Raw genomic sequence first — 23,059 nt, forward strand, 5'->3', positions numbered from 1 at the left:
TACCCTGAATGAAAAGTTTCCTTGACGATGTGTTGGAATGCTTAGGAAACTCTCGTAGCTAACAGAGAGCCCCCATGTGGCAAGACTGTGATTCAAGCAAAAATCGACTTAGTCCATACAAGCAAAGGCCATGAGTCCTTAATAAAAATAAAAGTTCTTTTTCTGGTACTGGGTTGAGAATTTATTTATATACTCAATGAATATTTATTGAGCTCTTAAACTGTTCTTGGTGCCGAGGATACAATAGTGAATAAGACAAAGTGCTCACCATCCGAGGACTTGCATTTTAGATGATGAGATAGTAAAAAATAAACATTATAGCTGCACACTACAATGTCATCTAGTGATAAGTGCTATGAAGAAAAATAACAAGGATAAGGGATCGTGTCAGTTTGATAGGATGCTCAGAAAATCCCTTTCTGCGGAGTTGATGGTTGAGAGCAAGTAGGGAACAACTCACTTGACTCTGTCCCCGCCCTTTGGTGTTTTTGTTGGTCACCACTAACAAAACAAACTATTTTTCTATATACTTCACATTTCACTTCTGATACCAAAAGTATGAAAGTTTTTCCACACCAACCAATTCTCCAACTCTCTGGACATCAACTGGGTATCCCACAATTAAATTATGACAATGACTACCTCGAGTTAGTGCAGACCCCATAGGTTAAGGGCTCAGTCCCGCAAGACGGTCCCCCACTTCAGATGTCAATTACAAGTAGTGAGGCCCCAGGTTACCCACACATCTGTTCTCTTGGCTACAAATTGGTTTTGATAATTTACTATCATGGCTCACAGAACTCAGGAAAATACTTACCCATGTTTACTGGTTTATTATAAGTTATATGATAAAGGATACGGATGAACAGCCAGATGAAGAGGTAAATAGGGTGAGACTCAGAAGGGTCCCAAGTGCAGGAGCTTCTGTCTCCATTGAGTTGGAGTATGCCACCCTCCTGCCACCTGGATGTGTTCACTAACCCTGAAGCTCTCTGAACCCCATACTAGAGGATTTTTTGTGGAGACTTGTCAGATGGGCATGATAAGTTATTAAATCAATTTCCAGCTCCTCTCCCCTACTCGGAGGATGGGAGATGGGGGTGAAAGTTCCAAGCTTTTAATCATGGCTTAGTCTTTCTGGTGACCAGTCCTCATTCCGAAGCTGTCTAGGAACCCACTAAGAGTTACCTCATTAGAACAATTGATGCTCTTAGCACCCCTATCACTCAGGAAATTGCAAGGGTTTTAGGAACTCTGTGTTAGAAATCAGGAGCAGAGACCAAATATATATTCCTTATTATGTCACAACCCCCAACACCTTTACAGTGGCGTCAGGCATCCATTTCTCCCTCTCCAACACTTCAGCCCAAGTGGACATATTCCTTTTTTAAAGAAGTAGCACAGTTGAAAGTATGAACGATATTTTTAGAAATTTAGAAGATAATACCAAGAAAATAAACATAGAAACATGACTCATAACATGAGACAGAGTTAGCTTTTTTAGATGCAGTTTTCTGATTAGGGATTGGTACCAGGAATATTTGCTCATCGGGTATTACCCCACCCACTCAACGACTGTTGCAGGCCTCATCAGTAATATCTCATTTTCATATGATAAGCCCAATCCAATGTTCATACTCGCAATTCACACATTACAATAAAAACAGGAACTTCTCAAGTGCCTCCTTACCTCTTCCTTACTCATTTTATTTTATTTCCAGTACTTTTTCCCTAGCTGCCTATGGTGATGACCCATTTTTTTTTTTTTTTTTTTTGGATATTTTTTCACTTAACAAATGAATCCTATGGTATTAGCTGAATAATGGCTTATAATATTAGCTTTCTCAGGGTATTTGAAACTTAATAGATAAGTCTGAGAAATGAAAAGTATTAGGGAATCACAGAGAACTGAATTTTATGCACATAGTTCAAAAGGCAAATGAGAGAAATGGCTGGTATTGAAAACATCCATCCTTGCTCCTCCTCAGCTTTTTTCACCAATTACTCTTTCCAGGTACAGCCATTTTATTTTAGCTACTATTTACTTTTCAAAATATTTCTGGATTTTGTCTATATTTCAATTTCATGCTATTGTAACTGAGGATTGAATTTTATATACTCTCTCTGCTTCCCATGTTAATATGTTATTATTAGGACAGTATTAAATAAATAGACAATATACAACTCATGACGATGGTGTAAGCAATGACACTGATGGATCAAGTTGTGTACTAGGTACTTCCATTCCCGTTCAACTACTTGTCTTACTTGTTGTTAGGCATTGTTCCTATTTTCTATCTCGCTCTTTTAAATTTGCTTCGTTTTGTTTATACCTAATGCTAGTTGTTCGTCCCAATAGTTTAATAGATTTGTCAAGTGCCTAAGTTTTTCAGACACTCAAGCAACTCAGACAACCCCTTCCTTCTGCGTCACTCCACTTTTCTCTTCTGATATCCAATCACAGCTGTTAACCGAGTAGTTTCCTTCACCATGCCCCAGTATTGGATCCCTATTTCCTGGATCCCAGATATTCCTTTACTTAGTTTACCATTCATTTTGTTGAAACACCTCCACGAATAGACTCTTAAGAAAGGGTGCATGTGAAATAAAAATTTCATGTCTTTTTTTTGTTGTTGTTTTAGTTCACCGTGACTGGTTGATAGATTGCTACATATATGATGCTAGGTTGTAAATCACTTTCCCTCAGACATTCATCCACTGTCTTCTCATTTCCACTCTTGCTGTGGAGAATCAGACACTATTCTGATTCCCACTCCTTTGGGTATAATCTATTATTTTTTCTCTGGAAGCATTTATGGTACTTTCTTTTCCTTGGTATTTGGAAATTATAGAAGGATGGACCTTGGTTTCTGTCTTTTTTATTTACTGTGGGGTACTCAGTGGATCTTTTAAATCTGAAGACTTGTGTATTTCAGTTCTATTGAAATTTATTCTACCTTTGCTTTTTAATGACCTCTCCCCATTTTTTTTTTTTTTTTTTGTTCTCTTTCTGTGGAACTTCTATTGGGCATATTTTGTACTTCCTGGCTGGATCCTTTGGTTTTCCTTTCCTATTTTCTATCTCTTTACCTTTTATGTCACTTTCGGAGCGGTTTCTCACCTTTATGCTGTGATTTTTAAATTTATTTTTTAAAAATTTAGATCAGGTGTCAGCAAACTATGGTACAATCAAATCCAGCAATGATGCTGCTGGGTCAAGGGTAAATAAAGTGTTTTTGTAAATAAAGGAACACATTCATGCTCATTTGTTTATGTATTGCCTATGGCTGCCTTCACCCTGTTATGGCAGAGTTGAGAGACTGTAAGTCCTGCAAGTTTAGAATATTTATTATGTCGCCTTGTACAGAAAACGCTTGCTGATCTTCCCTTCCCACCTCAATTTAGGTGATCTACTTGTTAGCTCCATGAGCTCTTTTTTGGTTCTATTTTTGCCTCTCCTTTATAGCTTACCATGTTTACCGTTACAGATGTGACGTCTTTTTTCACTCTGAGGATATCATTCAAAGTTTTTTGGTAGTATACTGCTTGCTCAATTTCATTATTTCCTCTGAGATAATTTCATCAGTTCATTATGGCTTATTTCATGTTGGAGGCTTTTCTCAACTGGCAAGATTCTTGTGTGTCTACTCAGATTAATGAGTGAGGCACTAAAAGAGATAGAAAGTCCCCTGTATGTGGGCAAGGTTTTGGCTGTGAATTTGTGTGTTAACAAGGTTAGACAGTGAGCTTGCTTTTTCACGAAGGAGTCTCCAGATGCATGTATGCAGCTTTTCTTCCCTCAGAGAAGACTGCCAGCACGTGCTACAGTGTTCTGGGTGCAAGGCAGAGGAAGGGTACTGAGTGGGCCAGGTTCGTTATCTACATTCTCATTTCATGCTCCTGTTTTCAGTTTCGAGCCTCAATGCTGTGCCTGGTAAACTTGGTTGTAGTTTCTCAGGTTTGAATTTGTCGGAAAATAAACTCCTTTGCTCTGCTAGAGGGAGGGGGTGGTCTTTTGGTTGCTTGGGATAAATATGGAGATCTGGCAGTTGGTCACTCTCCTTGAATACTTTAAACCAGTTCCCACAATTTTCGTAACCCCTGCTTCTGGCGCCTCTCAGGACTTTTGTGCACCATGTAGGTTCCCCCTTCAGTAAGGACTTAGGTTGTACTCTCCTCGACTCTACTTAGCTGTCATGTATTCTGTTTTCCAAAAATCTGTAGAAATCGTTCATCCATCCTTGTCTTCTCTTTATCCTCATTTGTACTCATTTGTCATTACATGAGTTTTCAGGTGAAAGAGGCAATAAAAGTGTGCAGTCAGTCTGCCGTGTTTCAGATATGGATTCCTTATGACAGATTTCAGGCGTGGCAGGTGATGACGGGGTGAGTGGAGGAGACTGGCAAAGCTGCCTATAACGTGGTTGCCAAAGACTGGGGAGGGAAAACAGGGAGAGGCTGGCCAACGGGTGTGAAATTACAGTTAGGTGGGAGGAATAAATTCTGATGTTCTCTTTATGGCAAGGTGACTATGCTTAACAGCTAAGCTTTGTATATTGCATATTAGCTAGAGGAGAGGCTTTTGCATGTTTCTGCCACAAAGAAATGATAGATGCATGAGGTGATTAATACATTACTACCTGACCCAATTATTACATGGCATATATATGTACCAAAATATCAGATTGTACCCCATAAACTAGAACTGCAGCCAAGGATCGAAATGGAAGGGAAGAGTTTTTAACTGTAAAAGTGAACTGATGTCTTCCTTTGTTACCCATCTCTTCCAATCTACATTTTGCTAGTGTCATTATAAGGTCTCTTACTATGTACACATTTCTGTATTCAATCTTTTAAATCAGAAGAAACTGGGATATATTGCACTTACTCCTGGCTTCCTTGGCTCTTTAATTCAGTAAGGATGTCCTTTATTTCACTTACTCTTCTGTGTGTTCTGATTAAAACGTTCTCGCATTTGTTCGTGTGTTTATGAACCACGAATTATCACTTTTGTGGAGTGTTTCCCATTCTCCTTTAGCCTAGACCAACCTGTTCATTTCTGCAAGCCAGCAGTCTCCAAAAGTGCTAGGAAAATATATATTTTAACTACCTTTTTTTGTGTGTTATATTTTAGTATGGACTTTAAGGAAATATATTTGGTAGAAATAGAATGACTTTTCAGTGCACTGTGTTCATGTGAGCTAAATTTTCTCTAACAGTTAATATTTTGTATTTGTTATAATTGCTTGCAAATTTAAACACTTCCAATATCTGTAAATGTGTTTAATATCTGTAAGTGCATGAGTCTAATGTTTCCTCAAAAGAATGAGTTTATACTTTTATAATGAAATAGAGATAATAAAATTTCATGTAAATATTTTCTTAAGAAACCACCCATACCCTGAATTGAAATCTGCATTTAATTTCCAACTTTTTTGTATAAAAATTTTGTTTTCAATTGTTATCACATATATACTTTTGAATACATTTTCTTTTCTTTTCTTTTTTTTTTTTTCTGACCAGTAAGGGGATTGCAACCTTTGGCTCAGTGTTATCTGCACAACGCTCAGCCAGTGAGTGTACCGGCCATCCCTATATAGGATCCGAACCCGTGGCCTTGGCGCTACCAGTGCTGCACTCTCCCAAGTGAGCCACGGTGCCGGCCCTGAATACATTTTCAAATTGAAAAATGTATACTTTCCTATTTTCAAATTTATGTTTGTGACTGAGTAGTAAAAAACTAGAGAAAACTGAACTCGATATATATGCGTATGGTGGTGGTGGGGGTGTGTGTGTGTGTATGTGTCTGTTTATATTTCTAGAAAGAAGAGCCTTACAAGTAAACTTAATATTTAAGATAGGCAACCATTTATTTATAATTCAAGTTTGTGTCTTCCTATAACCCAGAAGGGACCTGGATTCAAACATTGGTAATAGGCATCATATAGTAATATAAATTATTTCTTCTATCCATTGGCTGTATTTGAGATCAGACTTTCTCTTAAATGCAACAGCTTGCATTGATTCTATGTATTTTCTCTTTTTATAGTATTTAGTTAAAATATTTTTGATTTGGTTTATATAGTTATCTATCTTCATGTTTTCCTCTGAGACACTCTAGGCTTCTGCTAGAGAAACTAAAACAATTAAATGTGTCATCACATGTTCAGGCCATTAGTCCTAATTCTTAAGCTTTGTATATTTTCTGTGGATACTTCTAAAAGACTTGAGAGGTTTTGCATAATTTCAAGTGGCTTACAAGCTTTGCAAGTTAAACTTGGAAAACATTGTAGTAATACCAAATAATAGTGACACAAAGGCTTAAGAGAATGGGAAGGGATTTTAAGATTATTTTGTCCAGTTCACATTTTACAGATCAGAAAACTGAAGCCCAGACAGATGAAGTAACTGGCTCAAGTTACAGGAACTTTAAAAAATAATAATTGTACATATCTGTGGAGTACACTGTGTTTCAATACATGCATATATCATACAATGATTCACTTAGGGTAGATAGCACATTTGTCACCTAGACATTTATTTTTTCTCTGTGGTGATTATGGACAAGATCCTCTTTTCTAGCTATTTAGAAATATACAATACAGTATTATTAGCTATAGTCAGTCTAGAACACTTGAACTTATTCTTCCTATCTACCTAGACACAGGAACTTTGAGTGGAACCCAGATCCTTCGACACGATTCTATTTCTTATAACCACTCTGTCATCTCTGAAGTCAAATCAAAGTCTTCATGCTATGTGAAAAGCAATAGTGGAAATTATAGATAACCCTTTCATTAGCCTCATATAGATTTAACCAGACAGCTAGGACTTAAATCTGTTTTGTTAGAAGTGAAACAAACTAGTCTTCAACTAAACTATTCTTAAAGTTTGTTTTCCTTCCATTATGATAGTAATATATGTTTATCATAAAACATAAAGATCATGGTCTCACCATACAAAGGTAATTCCTATTAATATTTTAGTAACTATGCAAATTTTTCATTAACTTGAATTTAACGCATCACATTCCTTACAGTGGGCAAAACAATTCTTCAAGTTCCTTCTACTGTTGGAAATTTAGTTTATAGAACAGTGTTTATCAATGCTGAATTATTCAGACTTCCCTTACCTGAAGTTACTAAAACATGTAAAGTATTGGCTCTGTAAAGGAAATACATTACTAGTATTTTAGTACAGGTAGTCCCTCTCACACATGACTGATATAAGCTTTTAAATAGCAGTTCACTGCAAGGAACAAAGTAAACAGAAAAGAGATATTGCTTCCTTATTTTTTGAGATTTGGAGAGTCTTCAGTGGAATGACTCAAAGGACAACTCCAGAATGGTCTTACTCCCACCCCAAAACTCTATCATAAATTTTGTTACATCATCGTCCTGCTTAAATCCCATGAATATTTCACTGTGACCGCCGGTTAAGGAGCAGACTCATCCTCTTGACACACAAGGTTCTTCTGATTGGGTTCATTTTGTTGTTAAAGCCAAACAATTAGCCCTTAAGAAGAGCAAGAACCTTATTGGAGAGGAACTATGGCTTCATTCCCGTGCTCTGCCACTCCACTGTTCTCCATTTGTATTACCTGTCTTATGGCCACCTTTGCTCTGCCTCAAAGCCCTAGCTTATTCGTGGTTTTTGCTTCCCATGGAGTTGGATTGAAATGATATCTTCAAAGCCTAAATGCTTCCTCATGACTCTCTCCTTCAGTTTCTTTGCAAATCAGCTCATTCCTTTGATACTTTTCAGTTTAAGATTCTAGAGAAGGAAACTCTGTTTGGTTTTTGTTTTTTACCATGCCACCTCATTGGTTGCTACGTGTCCTATGTATTGGTTGTTGGAAAAGGTGATCACCCTGAGTCTAAAAAAATGTGATGGGATATTGAGGGTAGTTCTGAAATTGGCAGAGTCATGTTGTATAAGACCGGGCAGATGCTTTAGTGGGGCTGTGGAAGGACAGCGAATACAACCTGGTACAAAGATCCTTTACTACCTGTCTGAATCTAACCTTTTGTCATACTTCCACTCACTATCCAATATGTTATGCAACCTACAATACAGTCATACCAAAGTATTTATCATTCCCTTAACAAGCCATGTTGTAACAGGCCTTAAGTCATTGTTTATGCTGTTCTCTCCCATTGAAACAGTTTTCCCCCAATTTCTATCTGGTGAAATCTTTCGTAAGATTTATCTCAAACATTATATTCTCCATAAAACTTATCTAGAGATTTTGGTGACTTCCTCATAAGCATGTTTGAGTAGTATATCATATACATATGACATAAGTACATTGTATTCTAATTGTTTATATGTAATTTTTCCAATAGGATATACTCTAAATTCAAATTTCATTCATATCTAAATTTCTACTCTTAACAGGTAACACATCATCAATATGTGTTTGTTGAAAGGAAAACTCCAAGATGATTCAGGAGGTATACTTTCTAATGGCTGTATCATAATTAAGACTCTCTGGAAGAAATATCCATAGCTGATTCACGAGTATATGTTATCCAAGAAATGATCAAGTGTAGGGGGAAAGTATGTACTAAGTATGAAGAACACTCAAAATTTGGGTCAATTAGCCAGAATGCTGGCTTATTTTTCACCATTTGCAGTCTCTATCTGACTAAGAAGTGTTACAGATGGATTTTTATTGCTCTCTCATTCTCTTCCGACCTGAGTAATTCTGCTCCAAGGGTACTTTCATTTGTGTCTGAAGGCAATGATTTTGTATTCCCAGAAAAGCAACTCCTTATTTGGGGTGTTTGTCAACATGTGCTGGGGCAATTTGGGGATAAACTCTTTATTTGGGGATGTTTACTCTTTCTCTTCCTTACCCATGATATTATCTCAAGAGGCCCCTTGGCTTAAGTTGGCTTTCACTGAGGACTTTGATGGAATATCTGTAGCGTTAAAAAAGAAAAAAAGAAAGAAAAAAAAAGCAGCTTATCAACAGTACAGTGTCAAGAAGGCTGGCTTTAGAATCCAGCTCGAGTAAACCTCACCTAAAGGACTGTTTGTAAACTGGTCCTTGTATGTCTACTTTGTGCCAGTCCCCATCTGCAAGAGCTGAATTAAGTCCCAGAAAAGAAAAAGTTCTGTGATAAAAATAATCACTTACAAAATGAAGATTATTACATCTAGCTACAGTAGCAGCTAGAATACTCTAATTCATTTTATAAGTTCTCAGTTTATTCTCAGTAGAGATGGTTGAGATAGGTTATGAGGCTTAACCCCTCACTAGTATTCAGCATGACCAGCTCCTCTCAGTGAATACCTGTAGCATATTGGGAAATGAAAAACCAAACAAGAATTATTGGTGAGTATCTTCAAAAATTCACTTCAGGGTGTCCTTAGTAGTTTGCACCATCCTTTCATCCTAAACATTCAGTAAAACAGATGAGGTGCAATGGTGACAGCTTGGATAAGATCCTCGTATATGAATACCGTAATTTGACTGAGACAAATGTGGAACTGTTGTTAGAAATAATTGTCTGGTAACTTGTATGCTGCAAGAAACTGGCATGGAGTCACATTGTCACCACAGAGGCTTGAGGTACAAGCTAAAGCACTTGAAGTCACTGTGAGAAGCAGTATACTAAAGGGAGAACTTTTTATCTCATAATACAAAATCAATGTGGAGTCTTACTTATGCAGTTATGCCAAGCAACCTGGCATGCAGCATGCACTAATTTCTTTTAGACTTTTCAATATCAGATTCAATTTGAGGCCATCAAATAGAGCTTCAAGCCAAGGTTTTCAAGCAGACAATTCCCAGATGTGCTATTTGTAGTGAAGCCAAAATAATGTCTTCTGGAATAATAATGTAGTGTCTTTAAAAAATGCATCTCTCATGTGGACGTTTTGAGATTGGCATCAAATTTTTGGTCAGTGTCTTTGATAGCCTTCACCACATGCACTTTATGAAAAGGAACAATCTGGTTCCTTTTAATTTAATTGCCTATTTTCCTCAGCCTGAAAATAACTGAAGGAAGGCTTCTCTTTTCTAATCTTCCATGATAGTGGCACAATATATTTTGATATCTGTTGAAGGTAGATATTCCCAGCTATTAGATATTAATATTTTTCTCTGAACTATAATTGATAGGGTAAGTTGAGATCTCCAATCACTGTGCAAACTCATCAGATATATTAATCTTAGAGATCCTAATATGGGATGTTGACAGCTCCAAGTCTGGCAGAAAGACAACGCAAGGTTCTGTTTGCTTTAAGATGGACAGCCTATCAAAATAAGGATCCCAGGAAACAACTGAAGGGGTATCAATTCTTTCAATATGGTCCACAGCACATATTCTTTAAAGAGAGGAAAAAAATGTCTTTATTTGTAGATTATGGATTGTCTACCTGAAATATTTAAGAGAGTCAACTAAGAAGTATTAGGACCAGAAAGACAGGATAGTAACTAGGAAAGTTACAAAGTATACAAAAGCAATTGCTTCCTATTTGCTTTTATTTATTTTTCTTTTCTTTTATTGACACATTGATTATACATTTTGTGTGGTACAGAGTTGAATATCAATACATGTATACAATGTGTGATAAAAATCAGGATGAGTAGCATTTTCATCATTATAAAACATGATGATTTCTTTGTGGTGAGGACACTCGATCTCTCTTGTAGTCACTTGATTACATGCAGTAATTATTGTTAATTACAGATGCCTAGCTTGACCACACACCAATATAACTTATTTTTCCTATCTAGCTGTTTTGTGTCTCTTAACCAACCTCTCACTATCCCCCCTCCACCTCACCCTTTCCCATTGCTAGTAACCACAGTTCTGCTCTCTCCTTATGAAAGTTCCAAGTTAATAGTATTATTGTTTGTTTGTTTGTTTATTTATTTATTTAACCTCCGACTTATTAGTGAGAACATGTGGTATTTCTCTTTCTGTGCCTGGCTTATTTCATTTAACATAATTTTTCTCCAGGCTCACCCATGCTGCTGCTGCAAATGGCAGGATTTTATTCTTTTTTATGGCTGAGTTGTATTCCAATGTGTGTATATACCACATTTTCTTTATCCAATCATCTGTTGATGAACATTTAGGTTGGTTCCATATTTTGGCTATTGTGACTAGAGCTATGATACACATGGGAGTGCAGGTATCTCTTCAACATGATGATTTCCATTCCTTTAGGTATATACTCTGTAGTGGGATGTCTGGATCATATGGCAGTTCTATCTGTAGTTGTTTGAGAAAACTCCATGCTGTTTTCCATAATGACCACTAATTTACAGTCCCACCAGCAATGTATAAGAGTTTCCCTTTCTCTGCATCTTCACCAGCATTTGTCATTTTCTGTCTTTTTATGAGATGATATCTCAATGTAGTTTTGATTTGTATTTCTCTGATGATTAGTGATGCTGAGCATATTTTCATATACCTATTGGCCATTTCTATGTCTTCTCTTGAGAAATGTCTACTCAGTTCCTTCAGTTTCTTTGTCTATTTTTTAATAGGATTTTTTTTTTTTACTGCTAAGTTGTTTGAGTTTCTTGTATATTTTGGATATTAATCCTTGTTGGATGCATAGTTTGCAAATATTTTCTCTCATTCTTTAGTTTGTCTCTTTGCTCTGTGGATTGTTTCCTTTGCTGTGCAGAAGCTGTTTAGTTTGATATAATCCCATTTGTTTATTTTCTCTTTTCTTGCCTGTGCTTTCGAGGTCTTATCCATAAAATCATTGCCCAGTCCTACATCCTGAACTGTTTCCCCTGTGTTTTCTTCTAGGACTTTTATAGTTTCAGATCTTTTATTTAAGTCTTTAATCCATTTGAGTTGATTTTGGTATATGGTGAGAGACAGAGGTCTAGTTTCATCCTTCTATACATGGATGTCCAGTTTCCCCAGCACCATTTATTGAAGAGGCTTTCCTTTCCCCAATGTATGTTCTCAGCAACTTTGTCAAAGTTGGCTGTAAATACGTGGATTAATTTCTGGGTTCTCTATTCTGTTCCATTGGTCCATGTGTCTATTTATATGCTAGTAATATGCTGCTTTGGTTACTATAGCTTTGTAGTATATATTTTTTTGTTTTTGTTTTTAAGACGAAACAGACTTATTATACTTTATTCCATCCGTCAAATGTTATAGAGCAAAAGTCAGCATCAAAGGCCCTCCTAGGCTCTGTGGAAGTACAGACTCCAGCTCCACATCAATGTCTGGTTTGAGTTTTTCCTACTTCATCTTCATCTGCTTCTGCTTCTACTTCTTCCTCTTCTTTTTCTCCTACTCCTCCTTCCTCTTCCTCATCATCCCTGCCATCTTCATCAGAGCTGAAGTTGCCATCAGGTAGGCTGCAGACGTGGCAGACTTGCTTGTTGGGGTCCTTGAGGAGGAGGTATTTGCCCTCCTGCAGCTTCATGCAGATATCAATGACGTGGCACAGAATGTCACAGGTGTTCTCTATGCTCAGGTTGATATGGCTGGCAAACTCATTGGGCTTAAACTGCTGGGTGCCCAGGATGACGTGGGGTGAGGAGTCTTTCACATGGTGTGCAGACATAACCTAGCCTCAGATACTTGGATCAGGCCAGCAAACACAGCAGGCCCATTGGGCCAACTTTAGCTGTTGTTCTTCAGCTCAGTAGCAATGACAGCCCCTCGCTAGGAGTCCACCTTCTGAAACCAGTCAATGCCATTACAGTGCCTAGAGTCCCACTTTTTGAGTGTGTTGATGTTGATGAAGGACACTTCCCTGCTGGCTCCTGTCATGACACAATTGTGTTCACAACAGACAATAAGGTCATTGTTGTCTCCAAGCTTCCACCTGTGATAATGGTAAGCAGCAGAGGTGATTTCCTTTTTGTCCATACTGTCCTCCACAATGCCTTTGAGTTGGGGAAGTTGTATCTTTCCTTCCTCATTCTCAAGCACCGTTGGGAGAAATTGTTGTTGACGTAGATTGCTTCTGTGGCCAGGTTGTGGGGCGAGTTGAAGGAATTACCTTACTCTTGAGGAGGCTCATTAGCTGTCTCACTCACTATGAGGAGGTCAAAGTCAGAGTTGTCCCTCTTGAAGAAGAGCTTGGACCCGACACTCTGGATGCAATATCCCAGGAGTACAGTGAGCAGGTACAGCTCATCAGTGTAGCCAGAATTGCATCAATGACAAACACATTTCCCTGAGTTTTTGCTAGCTGTCAGTTGGCAGGGATGTCTGTGGTGGTGATAGTGTTGCAGACACACTTGATGCTCCACAGAGGCTTTTCTTTCACTCCTTGGGGTGATGTGGTCAAAGACTTTATCACAGTATTCTAGGGCCCCACAACATTCAATGTCCTGCGGCTCTGATGCTTCCAAGTAGTGCATGTTTGTTAACTGCAGAAAGTCTATCTGCTCTCTCACTTCCCAGTCATTATGAACTTCAACTGAAGAACTGCAGAGTTTCTGTGATTTTTGGTCCCATTCCTGCCTTGCTCCAAATTGCTTCTGGAATTTTTTATGCAGTCATATGCATTTTCTCTCTTTCTTCTTCGCACTCTTAGGCAGGGTCTTCAGGTTGAACTGCAACATGTTTGGTCAATCTTTGTCTCTGTGGAGGTTCTGCTGTGCAAATCTCATCTGATTCCTCAGGTAGACAGTCTTCTGTGTGCAAGTTGTATCCACCAGTTGGAAACTAGTTTCATCCTCCTCATAGAAATAAGCATACTGACTTCCACCACCAAATTGAGAGGAGTACTTATTCGTGTACCTCTTATCTTGGTATATGGCACCTGTCCAGTCTGCAACCTTCCCTAGGTGATCTCCTTTGCGGAAGGGCTTGTATGGCTTATCCTAAAACTGCTTTGGAATCACACAGGGACCCCAGCCTGAGGGGTTCAGGAATGGGTGTCATGAACTTTGTTATCTTCTAAAACCTGTAATGACCTCTGCTGGCCCAAATGGCAGGAGATTGTCTGGGCTGGAGATCATGATGCGCCTATACACCAAAGAACTGAGAAAGGAAGGGGTATAGCATATTTTGAAGTCAGGTAGTATAAATCTTCCAGCTTTATTCTATTTGTTCAGGATTGCTTTGGCTATTCAGGGTCTTTCGTTGTTCCATAGGAATGTTAGGATTATTTTTTCTATTTCAGTGAAGAATGTCATTGGTATTTTGATGAGGATTGTACTGAATCTGTAGATCACTCTGGGTGGTATGGACATTTTCAATTAATTCTTCTAATCCATGCACATGGAATGTCTTTCCATTTCTTTGTGTCCTCTTTAATGTCTTTCATCAGTGTTTGTAGTTTTCATTGTAGAGACTTTCACCTTGTTAAATTTATTCCTAGATATTTTATTTTTTTGGTGTCTATTGTTAATGGGCTTGATTTCTTGATTTGTTTTTCTGCTCATTCATTGTTGGTTTGCAGAAATGCTACTGATTTTTGTATATTAATTTTGTATCCTGCAACTTTACTGAATTCATTTATGAGCTCTAAGAGTTTTTTGGTGGAGTCTTTAGGTTTTTAGGTTTTTCTATATGTAATATCATGTCTGGTTATTGTTAGCAAAATAGAAAAAGACTTACAACTTAGTAAAAAGTAACTGGAAAAGTCTTGCAAATTATAAATTGTTTCTGACTAAGCTTAAGAAATGTGCACAGCTTATGCTAAGAAAATAAAAACAAAGTGACAATGATAACAACAACAAAAATGTTACTGATGGACAGAATGGAGAGAGATAATATAGGTTTTTGGATTGGAAGATTCAACAGCCTAAATTAATCTGTGTATAAACTCAATGAAACATGATCAAACCCTCAACAGAATTTTTTGTCTAATTCTGTGCATTAATATTTTTCATTGTTTAGCATTCTATTATGTAAATTTCCAAGCATATACAAAAGTAGAAAGAAAAACGTAGTGGACTTTCCTGAACCTATCATTCAGGCTCAGTGTCAACAATTACTAGCCGACAGCCAAACTTCATTTATTCATACTCCAACTTATCACTCCACCCTTATAAATCACTTTGAAGCAAATCCCAGACATTATACAATTCATCTATATGTAACTCTAAAAGATACAGACTCTTTAAAAAATATTGTTATGATGCTATCATCCCATTTTAAAAGTTAGCAAACATTTGATGAGTTCAAATTAAATAACCAATCAACAACAAATTAATCATGCACATGCCTGCACACATACACATATGCATTTACTGTTTTTGTTTTCATATTGAAATGTAATTGATTATATATATTTGTGAGGTACAGAGTTGAGTATTAACACTTGTGTACAATATGTGATGTTCAAATCAGGATAATTAGCATATTCATCATTACAAAACATAATCATTCTTTGTGTCCATTAGCCAATTTCTCACCAACCCCCTTCCTTCTCCCCTCTTCCCACCTATAATAACCACAGTTCTATTCTTCTGAAAGTTCAATCTATTATAGTGATTCAATGTATTATAGTCATTGTTGTTTGTTTTTTTCTTTTACATATTTATATGCTCCCACTTGTGAGTGAGGACATGCAGTATTTCTCTTTCTTTGTCTGGCTTATTTCATTTAATGTAATTTTCTTGAAGCACATCCATGTTGCTGTGAATGACAGAATTTCATTCTCTTCTATGGCTGATTTGTATTTCATTGTGTTTATATACCACATTTTTCTTATTCAGGCATCAGTCAATGGATATTTAGGTTGGTTCCATGTCCTGGCTATTATAAACAGAGCTGAGATGTAATGGGAGTGCAGGTGTCCCTTGGACATGATGATTTCCATTCCTTTGGGTGTATACCCAGTAGCGGGATGTCTGGATCATATGGTAGCTCTATCTATAGTTGTTTGAGAAACTTCCATACTGTTTTCCATAATGGCTGTACTAATTTATAGTCCCAACTGTTGGTTTTTTTGAATCAGGATCAAAACTAGATCCTCAGATTGCATTTGAACTGAACTAAAGACTTTCTCCTTCCTGTTTGCCCTTTGCATTTTGTTTGTTAAAGAGATTGTATTGTTTATCCTATAGAATTTCCCACAATCTAGATTTAGTTGAGCATATCTCTATGATATGGTTTAAAATTTTCCTCTGACTCTTTACTTCTTAAAATTTGTATCTAGGCATAGAGGTTTGATCAGATCCAGGTTTGATATTCTGGCAAAAATACTTCATTCAGGATGTTGGGTTCCTCCTACTGCATCACATCAGGAAGCCTGTAATATCTGATGCCTCTTTATTATGGTGTTAAGATTGATCCTTAGGTTTAGGTGTGGTTGACCTAATTTGTAATCTATTATTAAGTTCCCCATCAATATTTCACCTAACGGTTTAGTAGTCACTGATGATTATTGCATAAATCCATTTGTTTAATGGAGATTGAAAAATAGTATTATTCTAATTCTATCATTTCTTTTTCATTTATTAGCTGAAATTATTTATTTTTTATTAAAATTTTTTTATTATGGTAAGAACAGTTAACATAAGATCTACCTCAACATTTTAAGTGCACGATACCGTATTGTTAACTATAGGCACAATGTCATGCAGTAGATCTCTAGAACCTATTTATCTTGCACAACTGAACCTTTATAACCATTGAAAAGCAACTTTCCCCTTTCCCCTCCCCCAACCCCTGCAACCACCATTTTACTCTCTGTTTCTATGAGTTTGACTATTTTAGGTGCCTCATATAAGTAAAATTGTCCTTCTGTACCTGGCTTATTTCACTAAAATAGTGCTCTCTAGATTCATCCGTGTTGTCGCGTATAGCAGGATTTCCTTCTTTTTTTAAGGCTGAATAATATTCCATTGTATGTACATGCTACATTTTCTTTACCATTCATCTGTCAATAGGCATTCAGATTATTTCTATAACTTGGCTATTATGAATAATGCTGCAATAGGCATAGGAGTGCATATATCTCTTCAAAATCCTGATTTCAGTTCTTTAGGGTATATTCCCAAAGTGGGCTTGCTGGGTAATACAGCAATTCTATTTTTAATTCTTTGAGGAACTTCCATACTGTTTTCCATGGTACTGCACCATTTTACATTCTTCCCAACAGTGTACAAAGGTTTCAATTTTTTCGCATCCTTGCCAACATTTATCTGGTTTTTTTTTTTTTTTTTTTTTTTTTTTTTAATAACAGCCATCCTAGTGGGTGTAAGGTGGTATCTTATGACTTTGGTTTTGATTTCCTTGATGATTAGTGATGTTGCATATCTTTTCATATAGCTGTTGGCCATGCTTATGTCTTTTTTGGAGAATGTTTATTAAAATCCTTAGGTCATATTTTAACTGGGTTAATAGTCTTTTGTGCTGTTGAATTGTAGGAGTTCCTCGTATATTTTGATATTAATTCCTGATCAGATATATGGTTTGCAAATATTTTCTTCCATTCTGTAGGTTGCTTTTTTACTCTGTTAATTGTTTCCTTTGCTGTGCAGAAGCTTTTTAGTTTGATGTAGAAGTAGTCAAATTCATCTAAATTTGCTTTTGTTGCTTATGTTTTTGGTGTCATATCCAAGAGATCATTGAAAGCCTGATGTCATAAAGCTTTCCCCCCACATATTCTTTCAGGAGATTTATAGTTCTAGGTTTTACATTTAAATATTAAATCTATTTGAGTTGATTTTTGCATATGGTGTAAGATAAGGGTTCAATTTCATTCTTTGCATGTGGATGTCCAGTTTTCTCAGCACCATTTATTGAAGAGACTGTATTTCCTCATTGTGTATTCTTGGGGCACATGTATATATTTAATTATGGGTTCTCTGTTCAATTGATCTATACGTGTGTTTTCTGTTTCCAGTACTCTACTTTTTTTGATTACTACAGGTTTGCTCATATTTTGGAATCTGGAAGTGTGATGCTTTCATCTTTGTTTTTCTTCCTCCAGATTGCTTTGGCTCTTTGGGGTCTTTTCTGGTTCCATATGAATTTTAGAATTATTTTTTCTGGAATTTATCTGTAAGGAATAACCTTATTGCATCAAGTGTTTATGTATATTGAGGCATATTTTGTACAGGAAAGTCATAAAAAATGACAGATTCTTTCCCTTTAATTGTAAGTTTTCAGAATAATGGATTGATTCTCTAAAATTCTCTAGCGATAACATTATTTTTAAGTGTCATTATGACTGCATGGATTTTATCATATTTGTTATTTTTTGGTACATTGCAGTCATTGTTCCTTATGATATTCAATTTAACTCAACATTGCCAATAGAAATTCTTCAGTTTTGCTCCTGAGTCTTTCTGATATGATCTCAGAAGTCATTGATATAGTCTCACTTTCTGGTAAGACAAATAATCCCAAGCTCTTTTCTTACATCTTCTGCCCTGACCAAGAAACAACCGTATCTACAAGGTACCTTGGTTTTTTGTGTGTCCACAATCCAAACCCCAGGGATGCTCATTACTGCTTTCCTAGTCACTTTTTCTAGGTCATTTCTGGAGGAAGATTTTGAAAGTGAAGTACTTTATATGTTTATATCAATATTTTCCTACTTTCCATACTTCCAATTCAGATTTAGGTTTATAGATTTTTATTTTTAATTATTTTATTTCATATGTTTATCTGTTTTAAACCAAAAGACTTAGTTTCATATGATTCTATATATATAATAATTTAAGAATAACAGTGATATTATTAACAATGTGATTAGTGGAAATGATTGAAGACTTCTCTGCAGTTACTGTCCTTCAAATATACCCACCACCAGGAGAACACAATCAAGTTATTGGTTTATGCCACTTAAAATAATTTGTGTGTGGTTAAGCTATCAATTCATGCACAGTTACATTCCCTTGTTTCATTTTGCCTTTGGTTTCACAGTTAGTTTTTTGTTTGAATTAATTTTGCTTAATAATCATTTAAAACATTTTTGTTTCCAAAGTCAAATTCTCAAAGTAAAGCACATTCAGAGAAGTCTGGCTTCTCTTGTCTCCTTTACCTTGTCCCTTTTCTTATTGAATTTTATTAGTTTGGGAGTTTCTTTTTTTAAAAGATATCCATTCTTATTCCACCTTTCTTTGATAAAAGGTGGCATCCTATGTATGCTTAAACACCTTGCTTCTTTCCATTGAATACACACACACACACACACACACACACACACACACACACACACACTATTTAGTGCAATCCTTATTCTTTTTATAAGAAACAAACATTTTAAGCATGAGACTTATTCAGGCAGCAGAGTAGGTAATCTCATTCATTTATTCAACAAACTTTTACTGAGAACTCAATAAAAGTATGGGTAATGTTCTCATGATACTAAGATTAATAAGCCACAACTTCTGCCATAATGGAGCTTATGATCTAACAGCAGAGAGAGACACTTAAAAGCAATGATTACTCCTGAGTGGTAAGTACTAATGGAGGTGAACACAGCGTTCTGCCATAGGAGCCCAAAGAGGGACACCAGATCCAGACCACAGAGGCCATGAGCTGAGTCCTAAAGAATGGGCAGGAGTTGGCCAGGTTAAAGGTGGAGATGGGAAGATTCAGGCAGAGGGAGAGGCATGCAGAGGTCCCATGGATGAGGAAGTGAGAACATGGACCCTACAGAGATGAGGCTAGAGAAACAGGCAGGGAGGTCCCTGACCAGTGAGGTCCGTGTACTCTGCGCTTGGAGTCTGGGTATGTCCTGGAGTATTCTCAGCAGCCTAGAAAAGGAAAGGACTTTAACATGGAACTGTTGCACCAGGAGTACATTTTAGAAAAACCACCTTTCATTCAGTTGTTCACCAGCATTAGTTAAGAGGGGATTTATAGTCCATGTTACTGTCAATCATATTCTTAAATATTAGAACATAGCCTGTTAAATATGCTGTAAAAATTGCAGTCTTTAATAAATGTCATTATTAGTATAAACAAACAAACAAAAACAAGCAAATCTGTGATCCAACTCCCTACCATCTGGCTAACGCTCCACCCCATACTTGTTGTATAATCTAGTATAGAAATTTCATACAATCAGAAGTATGAATTTTGTTCTATAGAGTTCTTTAACCTGTATAACAGAGTCATAGCTGTTTAGAGGTAGAAGGAAGGATATATTCAGTTGTAAGGCACCGTAAGGTCACGGCACTCTTTGTGGAGCACCATGCGATATTTACATTTGAATTTCAAAATAAGTATCAGATTTTGTGCTAAACTTGTTCCTATATATGCTATCACTTGTGGCAACTATTGTTAATGTAGTGCTGAGGCAGGCACTGTTCTCGTGCTTTATATGTATTGCCTCCATTAATCCTCATAATTTCCTTATAAGGAAGCACTTGTCCTATCCTATTTTATAAATGAGGAAACTGAGTCACAGAGAGATTAAGTGATTTCATCAGGACTTCTAGATAGTGAATGGTAGGGCTGGATTCACATGTAAGCAGTCTGACTCCAGGATGGATGCTGTTAATGACCATAGCATACTGCCTGCCTGTCCTTGAAAACAGAAAAAGAAATAAATAAGCAGAAGGAAATAACACGGTTGAAGGAAATATATGAAAGAACATTTTATGATAAGAAATTTCTAGTCATTAACATGTTCCCCACTTAATGGACAAAACTTATTTGATTATAATAACTGCATTTTGATCTACTTTATACAATTTTGAATATTCTTTAAGGCAATGGTTTAAGATCCATCAATACCCAATGCTTAACAGATGCAGTACCTAAAGTCTTGCAAGATACAGTGACACAGCTGGTTTGTGAAAAATCAGGGCTGCACTTCATGCCTCCTGTTTCACACAATGAAGTGTGAGAATTGGACCATAGCTACGGGGTCTTTGAGACCCCAAAAGGGGCCTTAGACCCTTCTAAGCCTCATAAAGTGAAAGATGGAATTGAGGCTATATGTACTTCTGAGGGTGCATTACTGTGCGTACTTCCAACAAGTCACTTTTCTTTATATTTTTCTCTCACTTTTCCCTCTTTAGCTCTCACAGGTGGCACAATTATATACAAATGTAGCTGCTCAATGTACTACTTCCAATTTTATTGCAAATTTCTTCATTTAAAAAATATTTACCTAATGCTCTGATTATTTTTTTAATCTTTTGCAAATGAAAAACCTACTATACATACACAAAGTACAGTATTTGCAAAGACTTGCTTCCAGGGAAACAAGATTTTTTGATTTGATGCCACAGTTAATTGGTTTCAATTTTATATAAAAAGCAAAAACTGCTGAATCCTATGTCTCTCCTTTCCTTGTCAAGACTATTGTTCTTTAAAAAATTGGCTTAAAAAATCTAAAATGGAATCAAAGTGATAAATATTGTCAGGAAAATAATTGTGAATATCTTAATTAAAATATGAATCCATGCAAATATGGAAACAAAAAGAACTAATTTTTCAGTTTCTAAATAGGCTCCTATACTACAATGTTTTATTTTATTACATATTTATATTTTTAACTTCTGGTTACAAAAATCCTTTGTTCACACTATATTAAGATGCCCTTGTTTTTATATGTCTTTGTGTTCTTTCTTGTGTCTTTTAGATGATTTTTTTAAATAGTCAATGAAGATACAAGTTTGACTTGTCAGACATTGTCTAATATTTTTCCGTATTTGAGAGAAAGGGAGAAGGGAGGAAAGCTTGTAAAACAGAATAAATACTCATTAAAGACATAAAAAAGAACAACATAAATAGAAAATCAGAGTTCTTGATAGTCTTGATAATTTAAAGTAAGAAAGTGGGTAGAATATGGTTTCTGATTTTCTCTTGGAGTATTTTTTCAACTCCATTACCTATAAAACTCTGCTCAAATTATTAACCATCTCTGGAACTCAGACTCCTTATTTCTAAAAATTAACACATGTAAATCACCTCTCAGATTGTTTTGAGAACATGTGACAGTTCATAAAGTAAGAACCTAATTAATATTTTTGTTTTAATTGTACATATTTTGTTCTAGAAACGATTTAAGATAACACTCAATAATTTCTTTTCCTGCTATGATTTATTCTGCAAAAATACTTCATAGATGATATCACTCAGTACATAAAATTCAAAAAATGCATTTATTGAGCACCTACTGCTTTTTTCCACAGCATTAGGTGCAAAGAATATAAGAATGAGAAAAATAACACCCGTTGCAAGCAACTTGCCAATTTTTTTCTGCTGGCCTTTTAGGTTATATATATGGCAAGTCAAAGGACTTAGAATGTACTATCGTAGTAAAATGATTTGAATATTTTGTTCAGTACCAAAAGGATCCTTCTTGTATTGAGTTCTAGTACATTAGGTTTTGCTTTTTTTTTTTCCATTGATTTCCTGGATGGAGTAAGTTTAATTCTCTAATCTTATCCCGGATGTCTTGCTTTTCTCAGACTTCATCATCATCAAACACTTATTAGCAGCTAGTAAGTGCAAGTCACTGTAGCTATCTTGCATTTATAAATATAAATTCCTAGCCTGCAGATTGATTATGATTTTTCTTTTGTCCATGGTGCTTGTCTATAATTCTGCTTAGTTGGTTTTCTCTTTTGAAATTTTGTTGCCCACGATATCCTCCTGGCCATCTTCTCTAAAATGTTTATACCTTAATCCATACTGTAAACTGATTTTATTGAATTCCTTTTATTGGCAATCCCCTGATTGTTAGAGAAGTTATAAGTAATTATTTGAATTATTCTAAAAGAACTCCAAATTAGCCATTTCTGTTAAAATGCACTTTCTCACTGGGAATCACTTCTTAAATAGTTTATTTAGCTTTATATGTAAACATGCAATCAGTGCAAGCAATAAAAGGTACAGGACATCTTGGCTACTTTCTGCATTTCCTAACATTTCCTGATGTCTTTTCAGATCTCCCTATCGAGATTTGTAATGCTTTTCTGCAATAGAAAAAGTCCATGCAAGGACCTAACATCAATCTTTTCCCAGCCTAAGCCTAATGTCTTTGCTTTGTGAACTATGATCATTTATAAAACTCACAGAAGAACAGATTCATCTGTTACCATGTATAGTAACATCTCAGAGAGACAACTAAACATGACAGTTAAGGGGATTTGCAATTGAAAGAAAAAAAAATGAGCAGAGCTGAGAGCCATATAATT

General features: G+C 36.1%; 1 protein-coding gene and 1 pseudogene across 6 annotated transcripts in view; one reads left to right on the forward strand and one right to left on the reverse strand.

Annotated features, from left to right (window-relative positions):
- CTNNA3 (catenin alpha 3) overlaps positions 1–23,059 on the forward strand; it is a 1,664,900-nt gene that overhangs the window by 708,022 nt on the left and 933,819 nt on the right. The window lies entirely within an intron of this gene.
- LOC134382410 (eukaryotic translation initiation factor 3 subunit D-like) overlaps positions 12,202–23,059 on the reverse strand; it is a 75,887-nt pseudogene continuing 65,029 nt past the window's right edge.

Source organism: Cynocephalus volans, chromosome 7 (assembly GCF_027409185.1).
Source record: "Cynocephalus volans isolate mCynVol1 chromosome 7, mCynVol1.pri, whole genome shotgun sequence".
Classification (NCBI taxonomy): Eukaryota; Metazoa; Chordata; class Mammalia; order Dermoptera; family Cynocephalidae; genus Cynocephalus; species Cynocephalus volans.